The 27,836-nt window shown below is 38.1% G+C and overlaps 1 protein-coding gene across 1 annotated transcript in view; it reads left to right on the top strand.

Moving 5' to 3' along the window:
* Positions 1-27,836, top strand: part of LOC150075271 (zinc transporter ZIP10-like) — a 175,671-nt gene that overhangs the window by 84,054 nt on the left and 63,781 nt on the right. The window lies entirely within an intron of this gene.

The following is a 27,836-nucleotide window of genomic DNA, read 5'->3' as shown; positions in this document are numbered from 1 at the left end:
GGACTTTGTAGTGGTCTTTTATGCACAGCAGATGGACGAGAAGTTCCCCCTATTCGGCAGTTTTGTGCATTTACAGCCCCATAAAGAGTGAAATATGCCTCATCAGACCACAAGATCATTCGAGCCCAGAAATCGTAGAGCAAAGTCTATTCGTTGTTGCTGAAATATGCATAAAATATTATTCGAAATTTGACGCACCTCTGGCAGGCACTACTGACTGGTAGTTTCGCATTCTGACCATTGCAACCGCCACTTCATCCACTACCTCCGTTCCGATACGTGGTCGTTTCCTGTCTGGAATTACACATAACTCCCCGGTCGGTCGCTTCAAATTTCTTTATTAGTTTTCGAAGCCCCACTGACGTCAAAGGTCCTTTACGCAAACCTTTAAGTTTCCGATATTCACTTTTTTTTTTTTTGGTAGTTGTTGGCGCATAGGCTTCTGTGGCCATAATGCACCTCCCAAGGTTTTTGCAGTACTTTAATCCAAGCCCGAGGCGGGAATCGAACCCGCGACCTTTGGGTTGCTAGGCAGGCACGTTACCCACCCGGCTAGCCCGGTCGGCCCGATATTCACGTAGTGCTGCATTAGCGTTACTATTGCACACGCTTCTTGATTAGACTTGGGTTCGAGCCCGTCACCACCAAATACGGAGGATGCGGAAAGGTCAAGGGAATGACCACCGCATATTCCCGGAGTAATATGGCCTTAGTTGCTAATGCTCCTAAAAACCAAACAACATAGCGTTACTATTATTCTGGTAGAATAGTTTTACTAAAAGAGCACATTCTTTTTTTGTAAGAGCCATAATGGTTATTGATAGTGGTGTTGGCCCTTCTGCTTTTACATCTAACAGGATGTCATTTGCTCAAGCAGCATGTCTTGAAGTAAATGACAACTTGTACATATGAGCAGCGCCGATTTTTCTCTGGTGGCGGAAATGTAAATTTTTTTCTTCTACAAATCGCTTCCCCATTTTTTTTTTTTTTTTTTTTTTTTTTTTTTGTTAGTTGTTGGCGCATCGGCTTCTGTGGCCATAATGCACCTCCCAAAGTTTTTGCATTTTACTCTGATCCAAGCCCGAGGCGGAATTGGAACCCGCGACCTTTGGGTTGCCAGGTAGGCACTTTACCCACTTGGCTAGCCCAGTCGGCCGCTTCCCCATACCCTAAATGACGTACCCACCGATTTTTAAAGTACAGTATTAACTCTGACCGTTTTGACACTAGGGTCTCCTGAATAGGGAAACTTATTTTATAACCAGCGCCCGGTATATAGACTATATAGGCGGTTGTCTAGGCTAGGGTCTGCAACCTTTCCAGCCTTGAGGGCGAATTTAGAGAGGTATTGCGGGCGCCAACTGGGAGTACACAGAAAAATAAAACTAAAATAAATGGGTTAGATTTCTTTGTTTATTTTAAAATAGATATATTGGTTTAAATACAAAATTTATTAATAAACAATGACATTCTTTAAATTGTTTAATGAGAAAATTGAATTTGTACTTCTTCGGCTAGCTTGTAATCGGGAATGTAGCTTGAACAGCCTGCTCGTAGGCAGCCGTCAAGATGGTTATCAGTCAAACCTGAACGAAGCTTAGATTTAATGTGGCTAGCTGTAGCAAACAGTTTCGCATAAATGCGCCCATCCAAAACTAAAAGTAAATTTTAGAACAGTGCTTCATAGCACTGGACATTTAACCTTATCAACAAGATTCCAAAAGTTTTCCTCATTAAAATTAGTTTTTAAGGTTTAAGACTGTGATTTCTAACTTAAACTCTTCAGTTTTTACCCTTTTAAATATGAACTGATAGACAAAGCAAACTCATTGACATTAATAGGCATGAATATAACGAATGGTTCCAAAACAGCACTCACTAAATCTATTATTAAATTTTTGTAGGAGGTCTTCAATGTAACAAACGAAACGAAATAGGATTATTTATTTTGTACTTCTTACGATTAACTTCAAATTAGGGAAATATACCAACCAATTTCTAGCTATGAGTTTCCCACAAATTTTAATTTACTTTTAAATCATTTACTGAGCTACATTTCAAGAAGCTTACGATTCTTGCCCTGTAATTTTAAAATTAGCACATTCAGTTTTTCGGTTACATCGGTCAAAAAAGCTAGATCTAGTATCAGGATCTAGTATCTAGCTAGATCTATTACAGGATACTTTATTTATTTATTTATTTATTTATTTATTATTATTTTTTTATTTTTATTTTATTTTATTTTATTTTATTTTTTTGTCACAAAGAATTCCTTGGTTAATCTCACTTATGAGGCCAAGAAAACGTTGCAAGACTTTTCCTCTGCCGAGCTATCTCACATCCGTGTGCAACAAGACATCTCCGTAAGCAGCACCTTTATCACTTAATGATTTAAATAAATGATGGCTTTTAGCCGACAATCTGATTGAATTTATAATTTTCGTTACCGTAGTAATTAAGTGCTGTAATTTCAACACTTTTTTTTGCACACAGTGCCTCTTGATGAATGATACGACAAAACCTTAATAAAAGAATTTGCGACACAGAGCGAGAAAATCTTTACTTTCAACCATTAAAGCAGGTCCATTGGTTGTGATTGCCACTAACTTTTGAACAGGGATATCATTTTTCTAAATGGAACCCTTAAAAACACCGAATCTTCTCCTCTCGTTCGTCCTGAAGAGGGAGTATTTTCAGCAATTCTTCCTTTACGGTAAAATCCACAAAAGCCATTTTCACGAAAATTGCCAACTGATTGATATCATAACATTCGCGGATAAATCTAGTAAATTCATGTAGTCCTGAATCAACAGCGATTCTGAATTTCTGGAAACGTTTTTTACTCTCCTCGAAATAGCATTAGTAGATGCATATGATGCAAGAAAGCAAGTTTATACAGCATCAGTCAAAAAAAACCACCTCCCATTTCATCTATTTATTCCCTCCAATAGTTTGTTTAGTTCTTCCTTGAATTTATTTAAGCTATCAATTTCCACAACGACAAATGGAAGTTTGTTCCAGCTATCAACCATCCGCTGGCTAAAGGCAAATTTCCGTACATCTAGGGTGCCCATATTAGAAGACACAAAACCGGGACACTAACCATATGCCGTTGTCATCCGGGGAAGGGGAGGGAATCGCGCAGAAAAAAATGTGCGGAATTTTGTTTTAATAAAAAAATACTTTTTTTTTCGTTTTAATTTTCAAAATGTAGAATTTAACAAAAACAGAATATAATTTTTAATTAAATTTGAACAACAAAACTTATGCAATAAATATGAAAAATATATATTTTTAATATATTTAGCAGAACCCTTCAACGGCACTTAACAGATCTTTGTTATTTTTAATTTTATTCTTCTTAAAATCTGTGCAGTTTAGGTCCCTCAAATTAAAAGCACCGGTAATAATTGCATTAACTGTACTTATCTGTAACCCATTTCGGCTCATCAGTCCATTGTATTTCCAATATTCGCTCGCAGCTGGCGTTGTGTCCCGGAATTGCAAATAAATATGAACATAATCTAATAAACTAGCTCTTTAGTTCAAGGAATTCGATTTTTTAAAGTAACCTTGTCCATTTTTTAACACAACTCGGTGTATTCCATTCTTTATTATTTTCGATTTCGTTTATGGCAAATTTTTTTAAAACCCCAAATTGATCATATAATTAATTTTCATCAAACTTTATTTCAATTTTTTCAAATTCCAGAGAATTTGCTATATCCTCCTTTTGAAATGTTTTTCATTAGCATCCAGTTTAAGAACTGGAATTGTTTTAAGGATTTCAACCAATTTTCTGAATAATTTTTTGCTGTCGAATAAAAATCTATTTCGATTTTAAGCTTAAATAATGAACTTTCAATTCCTGATTTGTGGTTGTTTGCATCGGGGGAAATTCCAAAGAATTCAGTACTGCTGACATCTTTTAAATGAACGTGACAAGGCTATCTTGTCATGTTCATTTGAATTTTCTTTGGCAAAGAAGTGTTCCAATTTGGATGATGATGATGCAGCTCCTTGAAATTTGATTGCGTGTTTTTTAGAATTAACGTGATCTTTGATATCACATCTCCCACCGTGACTTATGTTAATAAAACATGAGCACATTCTGCATTCAGCCTCATTTTCGTGTCTTCCTTTTTTTTTTATAAAACTCCATTCTTTCTGGGAGTCCTCATTGAAAACGCATTTACGTTTAGGCATTTTTTTAAATATTATGCAGCTTAAACTAATTAAAAATCTGTTATGTTCATAACAAGAAACCGGGACATTTGAAGGTCCCGAAAAAAGCTTTCGGGACACCTGGACAGTTTCACATAAACCGGGACGTATGGACCCTACGCACATCTATTGTGCAACTGTCTTTCCTCAATTTGCCTCAAGTGCGTAATCTGAGCAGGAGGAAGAATCCCATCAGCACTGAGCTTGCTCAAACCATTCAAGGCCTTATACACCCCGGTCAGATCACCTCTCGGGTGCCTAGTCTCCAGACGCTGCAATTTGCAGAACTTGAGCCTTTCTTGAGTAAGAGCAGAACTTGAGCCTTTCTTGGTAAGAGCAACCCTTTGTCCCCCCCTCACCGATCTCATTGCCCTTCTCTGTACTCGTTCCAGCAGTTCTACATCCTTCCTGAAATGAGGCTTCCAGCTATTTGAGCTCGAAAGGGGGATTTTGCTGATGGATGCGGTTATTTCACTTTTGTTCTTAAACTGATCGAAAAGCGATTCAGTTGCAGACAGCATTGCTTCTTTGACTTTTCGCCGTCTTGGAATGGTTTCTTTCTTTTAGCTAACACGTGAGCAACTTTGAATGACGTAATAGTTATATTTTTAGACTCTGCACACGGTGTTACGAAAAGAGCTTGTACGGATAAATACCTTTCAATTCGTGTAAATTTTTTTTTAAAATTTCGAATTGGTGAATTAACAGGAAATTCGTTGTTGAAATTTGTATGAAGCTCAAAAAATGTCTTTCAATATTACTTTACTTTTGTTACTGCCACTCTCCCAGAGCACAATAAGCACACTGACTTGCTGTTTATATCTGCGAACAAAAATTGCTCCTCCCATTCAGAGTTGAAGAAATACGCCCTGTTCCTCTTTTCTATGATCCTAATCCCTAATTTAAATTAAAAATTAAATGAAATTCTAAAAAATTGTTACATTAAAAAAAGTAAACTACAAAAAAAAAACTGAATTCATAGTTAAAATTCAAGAGCCTATTTCATAACTGTTTACCTATAATTTCTAGATGAGAGTAGGTTAAATTATCGTCTTTGTAGTATTAGTGAGCAAGATTCTCCTTTTTCCAAAACTTCATGGTTTTTCACTAACTTTGTGACCGCCAACTACCAAACTGACGGGAGGGAGTGTCATTCCGATGGACGAGGCGATAGTGGGAGATTCTACATAGTACATATAATATTCAACACAAAATGTTACATAGTTTCTTTCCTCTCTTAACAACGTTGAATATTAATCTTTCCTTTAGCATATAATTGGCTACTTTGTAGCGAATTACTATAAACTGAGCTGAAAAACGAAATCCATATAAAATGTTATCCAATCGTATTTACTGCACCTCCTCATCGAATGACTTGTCATAGCCTTTATAGCGAGCGCCGGTTTGGTGGGCCCTGGTCTAGGGGTACAGTTCGAGGTGCGCGCTGTATATATAGGCAAATTATGGGTCGCCTGGGGGACGTTTAAATGAGGGGAAAAAAAACAATTTAAAAAATACAAATACAGTAAAATATTTTAATTCTCTACTGGACTATGGGGTTCCAGAAGGCAAACCCTTTAAAAAGAAAAAAACCTATATGAAAGGGAAGTGGATTGATAGGAGAGGAGAGTTATAGTTGGGGCTAGGTTAGTGATTGAGACAGAAGGCAACGCCTGGGAGGGAAGGTGCGGTGGGAAGCCACGAGCAGCTCCAGAGCTCTGACAAAATTCGCGTGACAACCTCTACTTTGGTAGGCGCAAGTAGAACAAAGAGAAAGCGAACCGCAATGCTAGAGCATTGTACAGTACGCGGTATTAGCTGTTTAACAGCACACACGTGCTGCGCACTGCTAGGCAGTGATGCGTTATACCTTCATGGGGCCCAAGGCAAAATGGGATTTGGGACCCCATATTCCATTTTGAATGGAATTTGGGTGCTCCAAATTCCTGTCAAAGAAACAAACAGAAACCATGAGTTTATCGCTATATATTTGGTATCCGCTGTATTTGTTAATATAAAACAAAATAAAAATGAATACAGTATTCTAAAAACAAAATAAAATACCTACGATATTTAAGTTCAAATGTCCTTATCAAAAAAGTTTAGCTCTCCGTGTTCTTTTCTGTCACTTAATATTTAACGTACTTACACTCTTTATGTTTCTTACAATCATTAGGCCTGACGTAGCCGAGTGGTCAGGGGCGCGTGTGCAGTAGCACACGCTCTTTGAATGGACCGGGGTTAAACCCCGTGACTGCTAAATACGATTAACATTTGTATTGATTGATTTATTGTAAATTCCACTGGCCTGGTGGTCGTGCTGGAGTATAAACAAGAACATCTTTTTTGCTTGGACATTCATTGAAGACTTGTTGATAAGATCGTGGTTATCTTATTCCTGCTATTGTACTGCCTTAAGCATAAGGGCAACAGCGACGCCGGTTACATACAAAGCAGTCTTTATTTTTTCAATTAACTGAACTATTTAAGGAAGAACTAAATATAAAATTTCATCAAAATCGGTAAAATATTTTTGAAAAAAACGTAATTTTCAAAATTATTCAAGTAAAGTTCATTGACCTTGGCAGGTAGAAAGTTCAGTTTCCGATAAAAAAAATCACTTACAAAATATTAATAAAAAAACAGCAATGAGTTTTTGAAACAGTGATTTTGGGGGCCCTCTCTGATCTGGGTACTAGGCTGATGTCTTTTTGCCTATAGGATAACGCGCCACTGCGCTAGGCAAGTTTAAACGCTGTACGAGAGTAGTGTAACCTCCACCCCTTCACCACCGGAACGCTGTGGATCAAGGTCATCCTGATCGTATGTGCTTGTTCTCCAGAAACCCAAGTGTAGTTGTATAATTCGTTTTAGGGCTTCCTAGACTAGATAACTGGAAAATTTATAAAAAAACGTTTCCTATCACAAGAGGAAATAGTGTAGTCTTAAATTTTTATATTTTCAGTAAGTATGCTTCCTTAACAAAAAGTATCAACCATTAACTTCCTGATAGGAAGCATGCACTCATTCATGATTTAGATAAGAGCAGAACTCTTGTTTAGTTTCTGTTGCACATTCCGATTTGCATTGATGAAGTCTCTAATGAAATGGCAATCTTGTGTAAATATCTCTAAAAGTAGGAACAGCTTACTACAAATAGAATAATAATACTTCTTCCATAGGGAAGTACGTTTGTTTTGTAGTGCAATACCGAGGCGATCCGTGCAATAATTATTTAGTACGGTATTGCCTTTTCTTCTTTATAGATTTTGTTTGTTAGAAATTATTAAAATTATAATAATTTATAATTTTAATAATTATACATTACGAAAGAAAACAATTCAGGAGAGGGGGGTTATGTTCACGTGCTTATCCCCCAGAGCCAACAACAGAATCAGTGTTAGATTATTTACAGAATATTATGCTTTTGACAGTATTTACAATATATTAATAAAGGTATTGCTTATTGCTGCCATAAATTCTACACCGGCTTCTGCTAAGGCAGGTACAGATGAAATACCCCAATTCATTATTAAATGTCTTAGCCCATACATTTTGGGTCCCCTTTTAACTATTTTTAATGCTATTTTGTCAAGTCATTTCTTTCCCCAGCAGTGGAACATCTACCTTGTTGAAGCCTATACCAAAAATTCAATCTCCTACTCTTCTTAAGCATTACCGGCCAATCTCCAGCGCCTCAAGTCTTCTAAAACTCCTAGAGAAGGTACTTCTCCCCATTCTGGCTAAACAACTTCTTCCACATCAGCCTCATCAAATCCACTACTCTCTTCCTCATAGATCCACTGTGACTAATCTCTTAGCCACAACCAGCTCTATCCTCTCTGCGTTTGAATCTCACGCAGAGCTTGCAGTCACCTATGTAGACCTCGAAGCTACTTTCAGACCATTATCAAATCAAGGGAGACACTCGACAGTTCCTCACTTCACTCCTTCAAAATAGAATAATCCGGCTTACTGTCCACGGCCAAACATACGAGCGATGTGTCTCTTCAGGCGTGCCACAGAGTGGTGTCTTATGTGGGCTCTTATTTACAGCACTTATCTCGCCGCTTGTTGAGTCCAGGCATGATACTCTATGTTATGCTGATGATATGAAACTCCTCACACCGATTTCTCTACATGATGATCTTCTCATGATAACAGCATCAATTAACAATATACTCCTGGAATTTGAAAACTACCTCAACCAGTTTGGACTAAAAATAAATCCAGAAAAGTCTGAATTTATGATATTCTCATTAAAGAAAACGCCTTCCTATATTCAGCCAACACTATGCAATTCCCCTATTCCCATCGTCAAGAAACATACTGATTTGGGGGTTGTTTTTGATCCTAAGCTCTGCTTTGGTAACCACATGAAAAAGCTGCTCACCCAGGCAGCTCGACTCCGATGGATGGCCAAACAGCATTTGCATTATATTAATGAAGTAACGACCACCAGAAGATATATAAAAAGCACAATATACTCTCCGCTCTATATGTTGCAGAAGTATGGGCATCTGCTGTCCCTAGCACAATTCGACCACTCTTTTCTACTGAGTTTTGGCTTTTAAAATGGGCTATAAACAAACAAACTTCCTTCACAGTTAAGGACAACTGAAATGGCCAGTTTGATAAAAATTCACAGGTTTCCCACGCTGATTAGGGTGAAATGCCTTACCACAACTGTAAAAATGATCACTGGCAAGATCTCGGCACCATCATTCTGGGACCTGTGCTCTTGGAGAGTCCCTCAGCCTTCCCTCAGAATGACTCCAAATCTGTGCCCACATATCAGCTATCCGATAGGTTTCTGCCATATCAGCTACTTTCATGTGCCCAGTCTTTGGATGCTGACCTTAATAAGTTTTCTTGTGATAAGGAGTACAGACGCCGCATCCGTAAATTGTACTTCCTTGATCCTTGTCCTTGAAGCTCGCCTTAATGCCGCAATCCAGCAATATGACATGAAGATGGCTTACCAACCAACCTTACAATTTTCCACCTATATATTCTTTGTACATTGTGATGTTTATAATTGTATTATACTTTGAGTGTTGAGCTGTATTTACTTTTATTCGTTTACATATGCATTTTTTATATTTAATTTATTAATTTCTTTTTCTTACATATTGTAATACTACTGTTAACTTGTGGCCGTGAAGGGCTTATTGCAATGTATCCATTGTATTACTATTATTATTATTATTGCAATAAACATTTCTGATATATATATATATTCATATCGATATTAATATTTATAGTCAAAGATATTCATATATTCTTGACTTTATTCACAACACGTTCATAAATACATCGTACTTTGAACATTATTTACAATATTGGGCATTATTATGCTACCCGTATCAATATGCAGTTTGCCTGGCCAAGGTGAGACTCTTAAGGATCTGTCTTCGGTACCTCCGATCCTTCGCAGACCTGCAGAGGGCCCCCGTCAATTGATTGGATTGCGGGGAGCATCTTCCTGGGAAGAAAATGGTCACTAAGGACTAGTCTTTTATAGTGAGCTGTGAGCTGATCTCAATCCCGGTAGAATTCTCCAGCCGCACAGTTCCCAGATGCTTGGCTCCGAGACCATGCTTTGCATTTCCGTATTTTTCCTGGGAAACAGGAATTTCTGGTTCTTAAGCAGTAATAGATACACCTCAGAGGTGATTTTATGTCAGTGGTGCTTTCTGGAATTTATTTACTGTTAATGACTTTAACCCTTGTACAGCTAGGACTATTTCTTAATATAATGATCAAAACAAGTAGCGGATCACTGCATAAGCAATTGGACAATCAACCGTATCGACAGCTTGCCGCCGTAGCCGAGTGGTCAGGTGCACGAGTGCATAAGTACACGTGTCTTGAGTGACTGGGGTTCAAGCCCGTGACTGCTAAATACGGTGCTGTTTCTTGTATTCTGTCTATTTTGTGAACTCCTCTGACCGTTTGGTCGTCCCAGAGTATAAACAGAAAATTTATTTATATCCATTGTAACAGCAACGACAGTACACGTTCATGGACTGACGTGCAGAATTACTAAGTTCTCTAACAAACACAGATCGAGAACATGGAAGTCGAAGCCATCATTTCGTTAAATGGTCGTTTCTTCAACTATATCATTTCTTGGAGTACAGCTGCCGAAGACACCTGTCGATTAATCGGTGAAGCATCTGAAAATGTTCTCAGATGGATTGCCCAGGTCTACCACGTGGAGGGTCATCAGGTCTTATGGAGACTTAAGGCGAGACAATCACAACGTCAAATTGAAACATGGCCCGACGTGTCACTGAGTGTCATATGGCTCTGGAACCGGTTTTAAGAAACGCGGACCATTTGTAAAGGTCCAAGTAGAGTAGTAGACAATCAAAAACGTCGCAGAAAGATCACAATTACTCCACCCCCCTCCCAGTGTCAATCCAAACCATCTGAAATATCGCCTGGATAGACTTGGACTTAAAAAGCCTACGGTGTGTTTCACTGAACTCTCGACATTGTCGGGCCAGCAGAGTATGGGCCCTCGAATGTTGTAATTGGACTGATGAGCAACGGCCTGTGTGCTCTTGACAGATGAATCCAGTTACAGTTTGCACACGGATTCTCGTCGGATCCTAGTGTGGCACGAAAGAGGAATCCGAAACGGTAATGTGTACACAGAGGAACACAGTAAGTTCGGGTTTTTTTTTTTTTTTGTTTTTGTTTTTTAGGAGCATTTGGAGCGTTTTTTAGGAGCATTAGCAACTAAGGCCATATTGCTCCGTGATATGCGGTGGTCATCCCTGACCTTTCCGCATCCTTCGTATTTGGAGGTGACGGGCTCGAACCCCGGTCTAATCAAGAAGCGTGTGCTACGCACTACTGTTCCTTCCCACCTGGCTACGGAGGCGCCCGTAAGTTCGGGTATGGGGTGTAATTAGTGTCTGTTGTCCTACAGACTTCGACACCGCTAGGAACGGGGACCTGAATGCAACTTAGATATAGAGTGAGATGAGATCTTTCGACCCATGATCCTTACCTATGCTGGGGCCGAAGGCGAAGGATTCGTTTTGATGGACGACAGCGCTCAATCCCTTAAAGCACAGTTTATTAGCAGTTTTTTTTATTGTGTATTTTCCTGGGACGCCCTAGGAAAATATTGCAGCTCCTTACTGTCGAGTGACAATCATCTGTAAACAGCACTTATACAAGAGTGGAAACTGATTCCTTAACAATTCATCGATACCTTGACTATACACATACTATCCACAGCAGTGACAAAGTATTCCTGCAAGCCTACAGTACTTTGCTTCTGATGTGTAATTTTCCAGTTTAGCGACAATTACTCTTTCAGTCTAGTTTGAATATTTTCGAAAATTCTGATGCCCTCGTGGGTAGCACTGTAGGTATATCACCGTCCTCCCCACATCGAATAGAAAAGATCTGAGTTCGAATCCCGTCAATGATGCAACAACAACAAATGCTGAACGGAACTTAGCTTCAACTGCACGTAATCAATATATACCAGCATCGTTTGCACATGCTGTGATCTAACCGTAATTGTTTTGACCAGTGTAGTTTATCTAATTAAAGCACAACATCATTTCAATTCTTGTGGTGTCTTCTGTTTTTATTTGCAAAATCTTAATTAAATACCAAGATTATTGATATTGAAAGACTGAACTCCAAACATGGAGTTTAGTCTTTCAAGCCTGAACTTCACTTGTCCTTGTTATCCAACACAAGTCTTAGAGAAAGCAAGGAGCTATCTGTCTTAAACCAGATGTTCTAGGGTCGCTAAGTGATGATAAGAAGACAGTGAATACATTCCGTAAGAAAGACAGATGGCATAGAACCAAATTATGTCTACTAGGTGCAAAGCTTGACTATGTAAGAATTTATCATCTCGTAATGATAGTATTAGGTACGTGATAATACATAATCTGATCACTCTCCCATCACGTTTGAGTTCAATGTTACTAACGACTCAAACGCTGGCGAAGCATTCGGGAATGAAATGCTGACCAAAACAGTATACTCCATCAAATACTTAAACCCAGAGATCATCTTGGCACGTCTCACGGAAATAAACTGGAAGGATATACAGCAAGAACCAATGGACATTGCAATATCTAGCCTTGCTAAACAGCTAGTTGAAATTTCCACCCAAGGAGCATTCAAGCAAATAAAATTATCTGACAGATTCAATTCATGGTTCAATGCTGAAGTCAGAGAAGTATTCAAGAGGAAACAAAAAAACTTTCAGAAAATGGAAAAGGTTTCAATACTCAGCTGACTACCAGGTGTACAAGAAAGAACAGGCAACCTTCCTTAAATACAAAAGAAAAGCAATCCGGCAGCTGGTACTCAACAGAATAAATCACTCCAAACGTATTGCATTCGAATGCAACAAAGTTTTCCATATGGAAGAAAAGGTATTTCAGGAATGGGTATCTTTGACTTTCAACGAGGTGCCATCAGACCCAAAAACCCCAAAACTGGGCGATTTCCTCATACACTCCAGACAGCCCCTTTCAACTATATCTCTAACAAAGCAACACCTTATAAATACCATCAATAGACTTCCCAATAAAACTAAAATTGGTCCTGACGGTTTTCCTATATTCATGGTTAAAGTGTGCAGTGCCTTCATTGTGGAGCCCCTTCTGTCAATCTTTAATCAGATATTAAATTCCGGGTCAATCCCGACAATATGGAATCACTACAGGGTACAACCCATACCCAAAAGAAACCCTAAGAACTTCAGACCGATCTCGGTGGGCTGCACTCTATTAAAAGTGTTTGAGAAAACTATCTTATCAGCACTGATCGAACAATGCTTCTCTCATAGACCCAAACATCTGCATACTGTGATCTCCAAAAGATCTACATATACAAACTTACTAGACACCCTGTTTAAAATTCAAACTGCTCTCAACAGTAAATCTCAGCTGGACGTCATCTTCCTTGATATTTCTTCTGCTTATGATAAGCTCTCAATTCCCGCTCTCATCTACATTCTGGAAAAATACTTTGGCATTACAGGAAGCCTGCTAAAAGCCATCAACCTCATCCTTACGCCAAGACAACTCATCATCAGCCATAAATCCTTCAAACAGGAGTGTGTTATAACGCGAGGAGTACCACAGGGAGGTGTCCTGTTCGGTTTATGGTTCGCCGCAGCCCTTGAACCTTTCCTCGCAAGGTACACTGATTTCTAATCATATGCAGATGACCTCAAATTATATATAAAAATCAAATGACCCTGAACAAACCCACCTGATAGATCAACAGCCTTGTAACCTATCTACTGGAAATAGGTCTGGAGCTAAACATATCTAAATCAGCCCAAATCACATTTACAAAAAAAGAGAATCAAAAATGACATCACAACGGAGTGAAGTCTCACACCGACCTCGGCTTGACTTGGGACGAGGGCCTCACTTTTCAAAACCATTTTTCGACCATGAAAACAGACTTTTTCGACGGTGTGGGCAATTCGACAACAGCTGACGGGGTTACTCCACGTCGATGTAGTCGGTGGATACGTCCATCGGTGCCTACAACCAATCGCACTATATGCATCACCAATCTGGTCTTCTGCACCGACCTCGTACATAAACAGATTCCTGGCAGTCGAGTACTTGGTAATGCGATGGATGAACAGAGTCACGGGCAGCGCATTCACCATCTCCAGGGCTGTTTTATATGCCAACTTAAATATCACTCCCTGGAGAGTTCACATTGCATCCAGGAATATTCTTCTTCTGTCTCAGATGCTAACTGGTGTGATCGACGCCCCCAGTCTTCACGGAGTTATCGCTACTCCACGTGCTGGACGCAGTAATGACAATCCATACTTACCGTTGCATTCTACACTATCCAACCTGTGCTGTCTAAAGAACTTTCCGAACAACGCAGTTCCCCTTTTCAATACATTGGCAATAGATGCTGTGAAATACTGTGAAGGCAAGCAGTACAGAGTGAAGAGCCTCTCTGAAGCTTACAGCTTACTTGAACTATAGAAGTATGAAAAAGAAGCTTGAACTAGAAAAATCTAGGAACTTGAACTTTATAAATAGGAAGGAATGACCAAAATATAAAATAGCTGTTGGACATCTACTTTTAAATGGTACTGTGAATAATTTCTTCTTCTAAAGTTGTCGATAATTACATTCTGTAAATGATTCGCATTTTTGTAAATATTGCCATTCTTGCACAACCTTCTAGCCGGTCGACTGTGTAAAAGGGGTGAAAGCAATCACTTACTATAATAATATTCTTGTTTATACTCCGACACGACCACCAGGTCAGTGGAGTTTACAATAAATCAATCAATACAAATTGTTAATCGTATTTAGCAGTCACGGGCTTGTACCCGAGTCCACTCAAAGAGCGTGTGCGTACTGCATCATGCTCCTAACCATTCGGCTACGCCATGCCTACATGCGGGGACTAATTATTTAAAACTTAAACGAACTGTTGAATTGGTTATGATATGAAGTCATGTTGAGAAAGTTTCGCGAGATGGGGCAAAATGTTCTTGTGTCTTCAATTCTGCCTAGACATGACAGGAACGATTTTATGATGAAACCCTTGTGGATTAACTGGTAGGCTTGAGGGACTCTGGAAAGCTTATGGAGAGAAATTTTTTTTTCATCATGGCTGGCCTCAGTTGGTTGACGGGATTTCCTTTGTAAAGAATGTATTCACTTTAAACAGAGGAGGTGTAAGGGTTTTTGCTAATGCTATTAGGAGACTTTAAGGATTAAGGGAAACTTCTAGTTCGAGGGCATTAGGGAATTCGACGCACGATCGACTCGGGTCAGGGCATGGCAAAAAATTACTGTACAATGTTATTCTCTCTGATAGCACTTGTGTGCAACCATTGATTAACCTAAAGGGAAATTGTAATTGAAGTGAATATCAGCAGCAGCATCCTAAGACCACATGGAAAAATACTTAAGGAACGATAAGAGGTGTACTGGGGTTGTAAAAAGCAATGAGGTAAAAAGCTTAGTTCATCTATACAGTAATGCTGATGTTTTTGGGCTGACTGAGACATGGTGCCACTCAGAAATACGAGGTGAAGAATTTCATTTGGGCGATTATAAGTTTAGGATAGATGGGGCAGGGTGGAAGGTGAAGAGTGATGCATCTAGGGAAAAAAAAAAAAAAAAAAAATCTCTGAAGGTGGCATGAATTTCCCCGAATCATTAAGGTAATGTGGATGTTGAGTGAGTATTATGAAATGGCCTTCAGTGGGATATGTTACAAGCCAAATGACCCTTAGGAGCATGAGAAAAACATCTCTTCAGGCAAATTTGAATCGGTCAGTAAGTACGGTTATCTCATTATGGGCAACTTCAACCTACCGCGTATAGAGTCGAATATGAGGACCGGAAATACACTATACCGGAGGTTCCCAACCTTTCTCGGTTCACGGCGCCCCTAGGCCAAAATAAATACCTAACAGTTCCGTTTATTAAGTATTTATGTCCTAACAACGTAGTAACCGTTTGAAAAAATAATACACATAAATTGAAAGAAAAAAAAAAAAACATTTTTATTTCATTCTTAAATAGCCACAATTACTTACTAATGGTATGTGTGCGCCTGTTGGGCACTGCACAACTTCTCAAACATTGGAATCAGATTGGACACCGCCATCCTCATTTCCCGTTCTACATTGATTTTCGCGCGGTACTTGCTTTTATCACAGCAACCGCTGAAAATCCAGCTTTGCAAAGATATGACGTCGCAAATGGAATTAGGATTCCCTGAGCTTTTGCACTTAGCAGCGGATATTCATCGTTTGTTGATATCCAAAACTGAGTTAGTTCCATGCTGCCAAATTTTGTTTTTAAAGTTTTGTCACAAGGCAGCTCAATAAGATTTTCCTCTTCTGCAGAGGTAAATTCAGATGGGGCCTTAGCCTTGAATGGGCCGTGGATCCATGCAAACTTCTCCCTATCTTCTGAAAAGTATTTTTTAAACCAGTTACTGAACTGTATTAGGTGCTCCTGAAAAACAGAAGTTCGTGGGTAAAATAAATATCATTGGATGTAACAAACTGCTGCAACAGGGGGAAACACTCTTTGCAACCATCTTCATTTAATTTTATGCTTCATAGTAGTGACTTTTTACTGAAGGCTGAAACCTTCTCTGCGAGTTTCAGAACGTGCGTGTTGTTTCCCCGCAGCTAGAGATTCAACGCATTCAGTTTTTCGAAGAGATCGCACAGGTATGCTGATTTTGACAAAAATCAGTATCCAAGAAGTTTTTGGCACGCTCGTGTTCTTCTTATTCATCTTTGAGATAAGAGTACAGTTCCTGTCGTAATTCAAACACACGGGACAGTACATTGCCATGGGAGAGTAGTACAACAAATGTGTGCTCAGATCCCATATCCTCACAGTTTTTTTTTTTTTTTAAACTTCCCTGTGGATTATGCAGTGGATCCACAGTGCATCAATAGCTTTGCTTCGTATGAGTGCCTGCAATCCTCCATAACAGACAGACATAGAGCGACCACCTCTATGTACAGACGCCAACGCTCTTAGTCCAGTCTAAGTTGTTTTCACACAAGTGTCAGCGATCTCAAACAAGTCTTGTGCCTTTGTACCTGCAGTGATACTTTTACAAAAGAGGTCTTCCACAATTCTCTCACCATCTACGAACCGTGTGTAGCAAATCAAATGAGCATCCTTGTTACTGTCTGTCTCCTCATCTCGCTGTAACCCTCATCTGTCTGTGCGGAAATTTAGTTGATTACTGGAACAAACTTCCATCTGTTGTGGAAGTTGATAGAAAAAAAAATTCAAGGATGTTGAGCACTTTAGGGCCGTAGCCTAGTGGTCAGGCGCGCGGGTGCATAAGTACACGTGCCTTGAGTGACCGGGGTTCAAGCCCGTGACTGCTGAATACGGTGCTGTTTCTTGTATTCTGTATATCTTGTAAACTCCTCTGACCGTTTGGTCGTCCCGGAGTATAAACAGAAAATTTATTTATTTTATTTATAAGGCTCAGGTTGCGAAATATTTAACTGACGTGTAAGTTAGTGCAAGTGCATCATTTCTACACGCAGCCAGTTACTAAGTAACTAGGAATTGCCATCAGACATAATAAATTGAAGGAAGAACTGGACAAACTTTTAGAGCGAATGGATATGTGAAACGGGATTTCTTTCTCTTTTTTTTTTTTTCCTTTTTTAATCTTCTGATAAAATAATCACGGGATTTACTAGCCATGTTAGAATGATTGGTCTCTAAGTGGCTTTTTAGTTTACAGTACTTGGAAGCATGCCCTCTGGAGCCAAAACTTTCAGACATTACACACTGCGGACATTCTTCATAATTGACATCTACCGAAGTAAAACCAAAGTCTAGATAAGTATCGTCATATTTCCGATGTTTTCGTTTCTTCACAACTTTTCCCCTGGTCTGTGGTTCGTCATCCTTTTCTTCATTTACACATTTCTTATTAATGTTCAAAAATCTTTCCATTTTTATGCACAAGGACAAAAAATCAACAAAATAATTCAATTGAATTTCGCTAGACCTCACAGACACTTGATCAAACACCCTTCAGTTATTTCGTTTACTCACGGACCCGGAGAGTCGACAGGTATTTACAATATACTGTATACAAAATCCAAGAAACGAGAAAGTTCGAGAACGTCATCGAAAGGAATGTAGCGCGATCTAAAGTTGAAACTGTGAACTACCTCGAGCTGGTAGTTCGCGCAGTGTCCGACAGGTGGTCGAGTGTCTGTGTTTCCCTCGAAAATTTAAAATATACCGCGGTGCCCATGTGAGTTCGCTGTGGCGTTCCGGGACGCCGCAGCACACAGTTTGGGAACCGCGGCAATATATGATAAGTTTTTTGAACAAATTGGATGCTTGCTAATTATCTCAGCATGTTTGAGAGATTCTATAATATCCTAGATCTGCCTCTCTCTAATCATATCCTATTTAATGTCATATTTTATTCGTATTTACTCTAGTGTCAAATTGATTGCTTGACAGTTTCTTTTTTTAATCAATTCTGGCAAGTGGTTTATGAAAAGTAATCCTTTTTGGTGTAATGCGCCATAAAATCCTTAAACAACCAACCAACCTTTTTGATAATTTGGATCGCTCAGCCTGATGCCCATGTCTGTTTCCGATTTTTCATCAGGCTTTAAGGTTCTCAGATGTAGCACGATGCGCAATTTGCTCTCAAGTGTTAAGTTTCTTTTAATTCCATGGCGGTTGGTGTAATCTAAAGCTACAATAAATAGAGATTGTATAACTCTAGATTATTAAGAACATAAACTTAACTCTATAATTAAAGGGGAGAAACTACAGAAAAAAAAAAAGCAAGTCTGGTATTCCAGGGTGTTAACCCTACTAGCAAATAAATAACTCTGCTTAATTTCATTTATCGGACAAAAAAAAAAAAAAAAAAAACAACAGTGATTCACATTTATTTGCAATCCTCAATGGTTTTGTTTACAGTAAGGCTCTGATCATATTGTGATGACTTCATGCCAGCCAAATGTAATAAGATTGTTGTTATTACTCCCATTGGTTTATAAGAGGGCACCGAACGCGTATCATGGACCCTGTTCACTTTTTTTGTAAATCTGGATAGAAGGCCGATCTAGTCTGAAGTTCAAAATGTCTCGTGAAATAATATTTTTACGAGTAGTTTCTCTGGAAATAGCTTGGATGCAAAACACAACACAGATGAATGGCTACATTCAAGAATTTTAATGTATAGATTGGATCTCTTCTGAATTTTGCTTCTCTAATGTTTAGTACTAAATAGAATATATTAATATGTATTTTTTCGGTCTTTTCTCATGTCTACTCTTCAAACGAACAGAACTGGAATGCCTCTAACCTACAGGCCATCTGATAAGCAAATTCCTATATACAGATGCTTTAATATGTCATGTGATTAACCATTTCACAACAGCGGAACATTGAACTGTTATTCATGCTGGATGGTATCCAGGGATCCCGGGTACGAGAATTATTGTTGAGGGTAAAAGGACAGCAAGGAGTTCTCCTTTCCGGGATTGAGGAATTTCTTTTCAGTTCAGTGCCCGGGTGTATTGCATCCACTCTACCCTCTTTCTCCCTTCCCCAAGGATGGGCCCTGGTGGCGTACCTCCACATTTGGCAATAATCGTCCATACCTGGCTGGACAATAACTTTTCTGGAAAGCGGATAAAGTGACGTGGACCAAAACATTTGCTTGCTGTGAATTAATGCTATGATATACAAATTTGTACTATTTGTATATGTACTATTTGTATATCACAAATAGTACAAATTTGATATACTATTTGTACTATATACTATATGATATACTATTTGTACCTTCTGGGTTTTTGGTGCTGGGCCAAAAGAAGAGGTTTACAAAATCAAATCGCTCAAGGCTCTTTACGAAATGAAAAGAAACTCCAGACTGTTATGCACATTGTACCAACCAACTTTATGAGAAAATATGTGAATTTTGTACCACTTGTATTGGAGAGGAGCCTGAACTCAGCACATGTAGATCTGATCTATCATGGTTTTCATCACATTAAACATACTATAAACGAATCTGCAAAGTGTTCCTGTATATGCATATGCAATACATTTGTTTAAATCAACTAAAAGTAGGAATTGTTTATGAGATACGCGCTAGATTTCACTTACAGGCGCTAACTTTACAGTAATTGGTTGCAACTTGGTGGTGATAAAAAAAAAAAAAAAAACCACCTGTTTTTGATGTGAATGAACTCGTAATAAACAGCTGTTTTTATGTACTTTACTGAGTGATTATTATCACTTTCAAGATTATTGTTGGATGATATTCAGATAGGGCTATATCGCTGTATCTACATCTGTAAACCTTCATTACAACGAATTTTCTGAGGATGCATGAATCCTTTCATTCTAATGGATATCGTTCAAAATTATTTTAAAATACTTTATTTTTATTATTTATTTATTTTATTATTATTATTTATTTATTATTATTATTTTTTTTCAAATAAGTTCCGCTGCACTCTTCAAATACTGTACATATGAGCAGTAATTTCCCCTTTATTTTACCTAAATGCTGACTTTAAAATCAATATTAAACAACATGCGTACTATTTTAAAAAAAAAAAAAAAAAAAAAAAAGCAAGTACTGGTAATTACTTGAATTCATGTTTATTTAAAACTTTTATTTAAATAATAAATATTCTGGAAAAAAAATATTAAAAACACAGTTAATCTAAAAAAAAAATATATGTATTAATACTATAAAGTTTTTAGTTATATTTTAAACATCCATACTACCTATCCGAATAAAGTGAGCTGAACATAAGCAATCAATGGTGTTATCGTACTGGATCTAATTTTGGTACATATTTGATTAGCGGCAGAAAACGCCCTTTCGGGTTCTAAGCTGGATGATGCTGTTATACTAAGATAGTCGTAGACGATCTCAGTCCATATTTTCTAGGCTTTGAACTTTTTTAGCAGAAATAGTTAAAAGTATTTCATTAATTGCCAACTCAAGTTTATCGTTTAAAATCTCATTAAAGTCAAGCAATTTCTTATTTCGGAAAGAATTTGCGGAACACTGTTCTGTTCTGTTCTGTTCCATGTTGGTCTTCCAAAGTTGAATTCTGTTCGTCATTTTCTGAAGGAGAAAGACGTTTTATTAAGCGAAGTATAATTTTCACTATAGTATCTTTACTAAGTCTGGGAGACCACCAAATACGGAGGATGCGGAAAGGTCAGGAAATGACCACCGCATATCCCCGGAGCAATATGGCCTTAGTTGCTAATGCTCCTAAAAGCCAAATAGCAATAACTGTAGAGGCCAGAGGTTTAAAAGTGTATGGATATTGTGGTATGTAATGTTTCGTGCCGTTGTTCATCTGGTCTTTTAGCTGTTGGGTCCCTAATGAGACCCTCCGTTGTCCACACTATACCTCGTGGAGGCAGACCAGGTACACCAATATTTTACTCTGGCAGGTCCTACCACCTAATTTCCTGAGATTTCAGTGACTAGGATTTTAAAAAAAAAAAAAAAAAAAAAAAGTGGGGGTAGGGAGGGAAGAAACACTAGAAATTGGGGCAGGCCGAAAGAGATATAAGTTATGCGAGGTAGAGTTATTTATTATTATATTATTATTTTATTATTATTGTTTTTCTTTCTTTCTTTCTGTTTTTTTTTTTTTCTTTTCTTTCTTTTTTTTTTTTTCTTTTTCTTTTTCTTTCTCTTTTTTCTTTTTCTTTCTCTTTTTTCTTTTTCTTTCTCTTTTTTTTTTTGGTTTGGAGGGCTGGCTGTGGTCCTGAGGTAGCGTACACGGGCAAATTCGTTCATTGTGAGATCGAGCCTGTGCTCTGCCAATAACAGTATAAACGGACTTTTTTTTTTTTTTTTTCTTATTAGTGACAGTCGCTGCAGTATTGATCTGTTTTAACATTCTGTGACTAATGTTTAGCTGTAGGGCACGACTGCAGCCGGATGGCTTCTGTAATAGTATATATATAAACTACGGTCTTATCTGATCATGTGGCTGCTCTGAAGTATAAACAGACAATTGTTTGTATTGTAATAGTTTTTATCTGTAGAGGAAAAGTAAAACGAAACATCTAGAGTATGATATACTTTGTTAGAGGTTATTTCAAGCTTTTAGAAATTTATCCTATTAGTTTATTTTTATTCCGGTATCTATTAGGAAACCTTCCATTTTCAATTTAAATTTATGTCCCCATGTGCGTATGTCTCGTCTAAGAGAATAAAGATACCATCAGCATTTAGTATACTAAACCCTTTTAAAGCCTTATATGCTCCGTAGCCGAGTGGGCAGGAGCGGGAGTGCAGTAGCACGCTCTTTGAGTAGACCGGGGTTCAAGCCCCTGACTGCTGAATACGGTCGATCTGCCAACCCGCACTGGACCAGCGTGGCAGATTATGGTCCATTTCCCTCAGCATGAATTGTTGAGGAGTCTTCCACCCTGTAGTGGGTTGATAATGACTGCACTTTACTTTATGCTTCAATTAGGTCACCACTCAGATGTCTATTTTCCAGATAGATCGCAATTGACAGACCCCCAGTCTTAAGAATATCCTTTTGTGCCCCCAACTTGTTGCTCTTTTTTTTTTTAGCACCGCCCCCCCTTCCCCCCATTTCTAAAAGATTTACGTCCTTCCTAAAATAAGGTTTCCAAACCTGTATGCAGTATTCTAGATGTGGCCTAACCATTGCCTTATATAATAGGATAATCACTTGTTTTTCCCTGCTGGCCAATTTCCGGTATAATATAGAAAAGTTCCCTTGTTCGATATTTTAAATTGTGTAGCAATGGCAATACGCTAACATCACATGGCACGGGTTTTGCTGTTGTCATAGAGTTAATCAATTAGCAGTTAAACTCGTTTTTGTTATCATCGGTTTCGTTGACCACGTGTTGAACTCTGGTAAACAAAGCTGCTTTTGTGTATTTATTTGTCGGTTCAAACTTTGTTTTTAAAAGTATTTTATGTGAGTTAACTTAGGGTGATTGGAAAAAAAATATCAATACATACCGTACTGTCCAAGAGAGTAGCTTCTAGTCTTATAAATCCATTATGTTCTTTTGGGGAAACTATAGTTGTGGGGCATTTACAGCAGAAAGCCGAAATTATCCTCATGTTTATTTCTGACAAAGGATTTAGTGAAAAGAGTGGGAAGTGTTTGCTGCCGTTTCATTTTATTGTTACCGGTTTTTCTAGTAGGTCACCCTCCATGTAATTGGTTTTTCTTTCCTTTGTTTTTTTTTAATCAAAATGAAAGTGATTTTTATTCAAGCGACTTTTGATTAACAATTGATCGAATCTCGTGTGTGGGCTGTCGCGCTTTCGTGTCAGGACCTATTGTAGTGACAGTCATTTGAATTGCAATTAATTCGTATGAGTTATTTCCGGCCAACGTGCGGAATGAACGGATAACTTAGCCAAGGATCATTAACGTTTATCTAAGTAAAGAAGAATTGCGCTTTTTCACGAAATCAAAATAAAAGCAAAACATTTTTTTTTTTTTGTTAATTTCTCATGGTGACTAGCAAGCCTCACATTAAGTTAAACATATTTCAGGAAGGAATCCATACAACCGTTCTTAGCCGTGCTTCAGTTTTCACGATGGTTTTCTTTTCTAAGCGTTTTTTCCGTGATTTTCCCCCCATATCATAGTCATAAACGTCAATAGAGTGCCCTCTGGCGGGGGGGGGGAGAAGCATCTTATTAAGTCTAGGTTAGTTAAGTGGAGCCATTATCAACCCACTGCAGGATGGAAGCCTCCTCAACAATTCATCTTGAGGGAAATGGACCATAATCTGCCACGCTGGTCCAGTGCGGGTTGGCAAATCGACCGTATTCAGCAGTGAGGGGCTTGAACCCCGGTCTACTCAAAGAGCGTGTGCTACTGCACTCCCGCTCCTGCCCACTCGGCTACGGAGGACGCCCTAGGTACTTTCCAGCAACAATAAAAAGTATGAAGGAATATAAAACGTAATACAGGCAACTCTCGGTTTACGAACGAGTTCTGTTCCAAGAAGTTGTTCTTCGTTATACGTTTTGTTCGGTATGTGTACCTTGCATTCCTGAGCTTTTACGATACGTATCGTATAAATTAACTGCCATTTTAAAGCATTAAAACAATGTACTAAACATCGATTGGTCTATACAATACGTTTTATTATAATGTATGTATGCGTTATGATTTATCGTATAATGAAATAAAAAAGAATAAAAAAAACAAGATATCGTATTTTTTTATTTTAATTAAAAACATAAGAGTTACAAAATAGAAATAAAGAAAATGAATACTAACATAATATATGTACTGTACATACATATGTATTCAACTTTTATTCGTCAATATCTTCATCAGAGTTCAAGATTTTCCACATAACTGACACTAGGCGCAGATTGAGGTAGATGGAAGGGCTTCTAATAATGGAGAAACAGCTGGGTTTTCTACTCTTTTAAAATATGTTTTTATAGAAGATTGCATAGTTAGATTCTCTTTCTTTTTTTTTTTTTTTTTTTTTTCAAAAATCTCACTGTAGCATGCATCCATAAACGCTTCTTTTCACTTTTGCAATTCTTTTCATATTTGCGTGTTTTTCACTGATTGCCAACCCCTCAGAAATTGATTTAAAAGCTGCAGCCAATTTTCTGCCTTGTAAATGTTCTGGGAGGCTGTGGAATATCAGGTTCTTCTGTTACTTCAGAATTTAGATGTCTCTATTTCAATTATTTCATCGGTTGTTAATTCCTCAAAATGCAAGTCCAAAAGCTCTCTCACGTCAGTCACATCAAGGTCGAGGTCCATTTTATTGCCCAGTTCAACAATTTCCTGATAATTATTGTAATAAATACATTTTTTAAAAGTTTGTTTATTTAAATTTTACAATTATGTTCACTATACGTTTGGCATTTCGTTTTATAAGGAACTCTGTATCAATTGGCGACTTTAAGAAATTTTGAATGATTGTGACGTTCGTTATAGCGAATGTTCATAAACCGAGAGTTGCCTGTATTTAAAATCCTTTTGATAAAGATCTCTTTGTCTCGCTTTGGTGTGACACCCATGTTCAGAATTTATTTATACGCATGCGTATTCTATTTATATATATATATATATATATATATATATCTGATAATTAAAATAAATATGATATTTAAAATAAAAATATCAGCCAGTAGTACGGCAATAATGCAGAGCGAAAAGAAACGGAAAATAATATAAAATAAACAAACAGGGAAGGGAAAGTAGAGATAATAGGACAAAAAGGTAGTCGATAATCCCCTATATAATTTAGTCAATTAAGTCATTTAAACCCAATTAATAAAATGATGTAAATTTAAAATAATGCCAATTATAAATAATTTAGCGGTACCCCCCTCGAAGGTACCAGTTCCAAAAGACGTGAAATTTCCTTTCTATTATATAAGCTGGTTAAGCTTGCATTATGTCAGTGGTGTGGCTCTGATCAAGAGTGCTGTCTGTTCTATAGATTATTTTTCGCTGCATAAGGACCACCGCCATGCAAATCCTCTGCATTGGTTGATCTATCGGAGAATGGAGGGGAGGTTTGGTTCTTCGATATTTCTGCCCTTGCGATGATTTGTATGACGATTGAAATGCAGCGATTCCATGACCATTATTGGCCTCGTGGTCCTCTGTCGATATGGGGCATGATGGTCAGTCTATCATTTTGATATTTTAGTTTTTTGGTAGTTTCTTTAACCTTTTTTGGTGATATTTCACGTTTTTTGGAACTGGTACCTTCGAGGGGGGTATCGCTAAATTATTTATAATTGGCATTATTTTAAATTTACATCATTTTATTAATTGGGTTTAAATGACTTAATTGACTAAATTATATAGGAGATTATCGACTACCTTTTTGTCCTATTATCTCTACTTTCCCTTCCCTGTTTGTTTATTTTATATTATTTTCCGTTTCTTTTCGCTCTGCATTATTGCCGTACTACTGGCTGATATTTTTAGCATTAGCATTAATGCTAATTTTTACCTCACATAATATATATATATATATATAGCATTAGTAGAGGCATATGATGCAAGAAAGCAAGCTTATTCAGCATCAACCAAAAAAAAAAAAAACGCCACTACTCCCATTTCACCCCCCCCCCCCCCCCCGTTCGTTCGAAATACCTGTCCAGCTGAGCCTTAAATTTGTTTAGGCTATCAACTTCAACAACAAGTGATGGAAGTCTATTCCACAAACTGACTGCCCGCTGGCTAAAGGCAAATTTCCACACATCTATCCGACATCCGTCCTTCCTCAATTTGAATTTATGCCCTCTCGGGCGATTATTCTGAGCAAGAGGAAGAATCCCATCAGCATTGAGCATGCTCAAGCCATTCAAACCCTTATACACCTCTATCAGATCACCTTGCCGATGCCTAGTCTCCAGACTCTGTAATTTGCAAAACTTAAGCCTTTCTTCGTAAGAGCAACCCGTTGTTCCATTCACTAATCTTGTTGCCCTTCTCTGTACTCGTTCCAGCAGCTCTACATCCTTCTTGAAATGAGGCCTCCAGACCTGTATACAGTACTCAAGGTGTGGCCTGACCAGTGCCTTATACAATGGAATAATCACATCCCTATCCCTACTAGAAAAATTCCTGTATATCATTGACAAGACACCATGAGCTACTCTTGCAGCTTGTCTGCACTGCTCAGAGAACTTCATATATGCCTGCACAATTACCCCCAGGTCCTTTTCATTCTCTACCACTGTCAGCGTAGTACCACAGAGTTGATATGTTGATCTGGGGTTACTGTTTCCCATATGTAGTACTTTACATTTGTCAATGTTAAACTTCATTTGCCACCTCTCAGCCCATCTGCTCAACCTTTCCAGATCCTGTTGCAGCAGCATAGCATCAGTAGTGTCCTTAACAACCCTGCCAACCTTTGTATCGTCTGCAAACTTGGACATTAAGCTTGATATACCATCATCAATATCATTTATAAATACAGAAAACAACAATGGACCCAACACTGAACCCTGAGGAACTCCACTAATAACATTAGTCCACGTTGAGCAGTGTCCATTGATTACTACTCTCTGTCTTCTGCCACTCAACCATCCCTTTATCCATAGCAGCAGTTTTCCTCCAATGCCACACTGCTCCAATTTGTGCAGCAGTCTTCCATGCGCAACAGTATCAAAAGCCTTTCTAAGATCCAAATATAAATATCAAAGTTATTCTCTGCATCCAGTTCCTGTTATATATTACAGGACCATAATAGCTCAGTGTTAGGATAAGTAGTAGAAGAAAAATGAAAAGTATACGAATTAAGCTTGTTCTTGGGTTATCCAGGAGCTTAATTTCCCACCCACAATATTCAGGCAAATTTTCCTTTAGGCTTACCGTTATTTATTTGGGTGTGTAATTTTGGCTTTGCAAATTCAGTTTTTCGTCTAATCTTGCTATATTTCATGTTATTTTTTATTTTATTTTTTGTTAGAAGCATTAGCAACTAAGGCCATATTGCTCCGGGGATATGTGGTGGTCATTCCCTGACCTTTCCGCATCCTCCGTATTTGATGGTCACAGGCTCGAACCCCGGTCTGATCAAGAAGCATGTGCTACGCACTGCTGCTCCTGCCCACCTGGCTACGGAGGCGCCATTTCATGTTATATAATAATAAATATAATAAAATTTTGTTATATAATTATTATATAATAATAAAATATATATAATTTTCTAAACAATGTCATTATTTTAAATATCAAAAATTTGTATAAAATTGTATGCTGTATTAAAAAAATATATATTTGTACACCCTCCTAGCCCACTGGCTGTTCAGGGGGTGAACCTAACGTTAATAAACATGATGATGATGATAATAATAATAATATAGACTATAACACGACACCTGCTTTAAATTGGATAGATTACATTATAGTGCGGCGCCTCCATAGCCAGGTGGGAAGGAGCAGCAGTGCATAGCACACGCTTCTTGATTAGACCCGAGTTCGAGCCCGTTGCCACCAAATACGGAGGATGCGGAAAAGTCAGGGAATGACCACCGCATATCCCCGGAGCAATATGGCCTTAGTAGCTAAT

Source organism: Mastigoproctus giganteus, chromosome 14 (assembly GCF_048544385.1).
Source record: "Mastigoproctus giganteus isolate SK-2022 chromosome 14, ASM4854438v1, whole genome shotgun sequence".
In the NCBI taxonomy this organism is placed as follows: domain Eukaryota; kingdom Metazoa; phylum Arthropoda; class Arachnida; order Uropygi; family Thelyphonidae; genus Mastigoproctus; species Mastigoproctus giganteus.
The sequence above is the reverse complement of the archived record's forward strand: the minus strand, read 5'-3'. Positions and strand labels throughout refer to the sequence as shown.